Genomic DNA, 3,671 nt, shown 5'->3' with positions numbered 1-3,671 from the left:
CCAGACGTCAGTGCGCTTGGCGCCAATTCTATGTGGGAGGTAGCCTGGCTTGCTCTCCACCTCCCCGGATACCCACACACATATCCACCTCCCCCGGACACCCACACACATCTTCACCTCCCCCGGACACCCACACACATCTCCACCTCCCCCGGACACCCACACACATCTCCACCTCCCCCGGACACCCACACACATCTCCACCTCCCCCGGACACCCACACACATCTCCACCTCCCCCGGACACCCACACACATCTCCACCTCCCCCGGACACCCACACACATCTCCACCTCCCCCGGACACCCACACACATCTCCACCTCCCCCGGACACCCACACACATCTCCACCTCCCCCGGACACCCACACACATCTCCACCTCCCCCGGACACCCACACACATCTCCACCTCCCCCGGACACCCACACACATCTCCACCTCCCCCGGACACCCACACACATCTCCACCTCCCCCGGACACCCACACACATCTCCACCTCCCCCGGACACCCACACACATCTCCACCTCCCCCGGACACCCACACACATCTCCACCTCCCCCGGACACCCACACACATCTCCACCTTCCCCGGATACCCACACACATCTCCACCTCCCCCGGACACCCACACACATCTCCACCTCCCCCGATTCCAACACATCTACCCATATACCCCACACATTCCCATTTCCCCACATATTCCCACACATCCCCAATAATTCACCTCCCCACACATATCTCCCAACCCCCCACACATATCCCCTACCCCACCTCCCCACACATATCCCCTACCCCACCTCCCCACACATATCCCCCAACCCCCCACACATATCCCCTACCCCACCTCCCCACACATATCCCCTACCCCACCCCCCCACACATATCCCCATATACCCCACACATTCCCACCTCCCCACACATTCCCACCTCCCCATATACCCCACATGTCCCAACCTCCCCCCACATAGTCCCATACATTCCCACCTCCCCATATACCTCACATAACCCCACCTCCCCACATATCCCACACATCTCCACCTCCCCATACGTCACCTCCACCTCCCCATACGTCACCTCCCCACACATCTCCCCGCAACCCCCCACCTCCCCGCATACATTCCCCCACCTCCCCGCATACATTCCCCCATCTCCCCGCATACATCCACCCACCTCCCCGCATACATCCACCCACCTCCCCGCATACATCCACCTCCCCGCATACATTCCCCCACCTCCCCGCATACATCCACCCACCTCCCCGCATCCACCCACCTCCCCGCATACATCCACCCACCTCCCCGCATACATCCACCTCCCCGCATATCCATCCACCTCTCCATACATCCACACCTCCCCCCACCTCTCCGCATATCCCAACCTCGCCGCATATCCCCACCTCCCCCCACCTCGCCGCATATCCCCACCTCCCCCCACCTCGCTGCATATACCCATGTCCCCCCACCTTGCCACATATCCCCACCTCCCCGCATATCCCCACCTCCCCGCACATCCCCACCTCCCCGCACATCCCCACCTCCCCGCACATCCCCACCTCCCCGCACATCCCCACCTCCCCATACCTCTGCACCTCCCCATACCTCTGCACCTCCCCATACCTGCCCATACATTCCCACCTCCCCATACATTGCCACCTCCCCACGTGTTCCCGTACCCCCACCTCCCCACGTGTTCCCATACCCCCACCTCCCCGCGTGTTCCTGTACCCCCACCTCCCAGCGTGTTCCCGTACCTCCACCGCGTGTATTCACGTATCCCCACCTCCCAATATACCCCCATCTCCCCGCACATTCCCACCTCCCCATACATTCCCACCTCCCCGCGTATTCCCGTACCCCCACCTCCCTGTGTATTCCCGTACCCCTGTGTATTCCCGTACCCCCACCTACCCGCGTATTCCCGTACCCCCACCTCACCGCATATCCCCACCTCCCCGCGTTGTCACGGGAACTTGTGAGAGGCCTATATTATACACCAAAATACCTGGGTTGAACTGAACACGCCTGAGATATGATAAAATATAATTTATTCCTTGAAAAAGGTGAACACACAAGATATACAAATAACAGGCAAAATATAGACACTTACTTAAAGTTGGAATGATGAAATAATCACGAATCTTGATTAGCAGTTCATACAGCAATCTCAGAATGACATAAGACACAGAGTATAGGATGGACACAGGTTTATATGTAATTCCAATCTTATACTTTATTATTGAGTGCAGGCCATTGGAGAACAATTACCTGCACCCAATCTCTCCTTGCCACCTCACCTGAGGGGCACCATAATACCTGCCCACTGGGTGGGTAATATTCTTAACAGGGGGCTTATTTCCTCAGCCCCCCTCCCACAAGACTGGCGTCGTCAAGTCTGGCTTTGCCAGGATACCCTTTGTCCAAGGTGTGAATTGCAACACTTATTATCAATCACCCATGTCCTGCGTATTCCCGTATCCCCACACATTCCCACCTCCCAGCGTATTCCCACACCTCCCCGCATATTCCCACACCTCCCCATACATTCCCCCACCTCTCTGCATATTCCCATTTCCCCACACATCTCCACCTCGCGACCTCCCCATACATCCCCACCTTCCCATACATCTCCACACATCCCCACCTCACCACACATCCCCACCTCGCCATACATCCCCACCTCGCCGCATATCTCCACCTCGCTGCATTCTCCCACTGTCACGGGAGACCAAGCTTTTAATACCTTAATTACCAGGATCATTTCATTGAGCAAAACGAGTGATGAAATAAATTGTAATTTATTCACTTAAATAGGTTGACACACAATATTACACAAAATACAGAAGAAAGACACACTTACTTTGGAAACTGGGATACAAAACTAATCTTTCCTAGTTGCAAAACAAATAGCAACATAATCCAGGCAAATTTTCCTTCAAGTAGCCTCTTCCTGCTGGAGTCTTTGTAACTTAGTCTCTGAGAAACTTAGAATCACCTAGGACTTGGAAATTTTGAGACACACCTTGAATCACACACATGATGGAACTTCTTACAATATGGAACTAACTTCCTGACTGGCTGCCCCGGTCTTTTTAAAAACACCAAACGTCTATCTGTATCATGTGCAGCCAATCTTTGGTGTGGGAACCAATGATCCCACCTATAGCCAGGTTCTGCCAGTCTTTACAGACCCTGGCAGAGAGCTTCAGTATAGTAACAGAGCATGTGTGAACTTTGCACTTCAGCCGCTTAGCATACCTAGCCAAGCCTACTTCCCTGGACATCTGTCAGGACAAACTGTTCACCTCTCCACAAAACACCTTAGAATGTCAGTCCCAGACACAGGGGGACCAAATCAGCAGGGAGACTCAGTAGTCTAAATTATGCATTGTTTACTCCCCGGGGTTTCCTGCCATGCATTTCAAAGCCCAGTATTACACATCCTACGTATCACCTCCTGGTCTGGACTGAATGAAGGAGAATCCCCTGCTGTCTATAATGTTAATTTCCTTACTCTTATAACTTTAAAATACCAAAATTACAGGGGACATTCATTTAATTCTTGGAGTGAACGTTAATGCTCAGAAACATAACCCCTTTGTGTGTTCATACCTCGTAATGCCCACACCAAATTTCATCTTTCTTGGATGCTCCTAACTAAAGTTAGCTATCTGCTT

This window comes from Ascaphus truei, chromosome 5 (genome assembly GCF_040206685.1).
Source record: "Ascaphus truei isolate aAscTru1 chromosome 5, aAscTru1.hap1, whole genome shotgun sequence".
In the NCBI taxonomy this organism is placed as follows: Eukaryota; Metazoa; Chordata; class Amphibia; order Anura; family Ascaphidae; genus Ascaphus; species Ascaphus truei.
The sequence above is the reverse complement of the archived record's forward strand: the minus strand, read 5'-3'. Positions refer to the sequence as shown.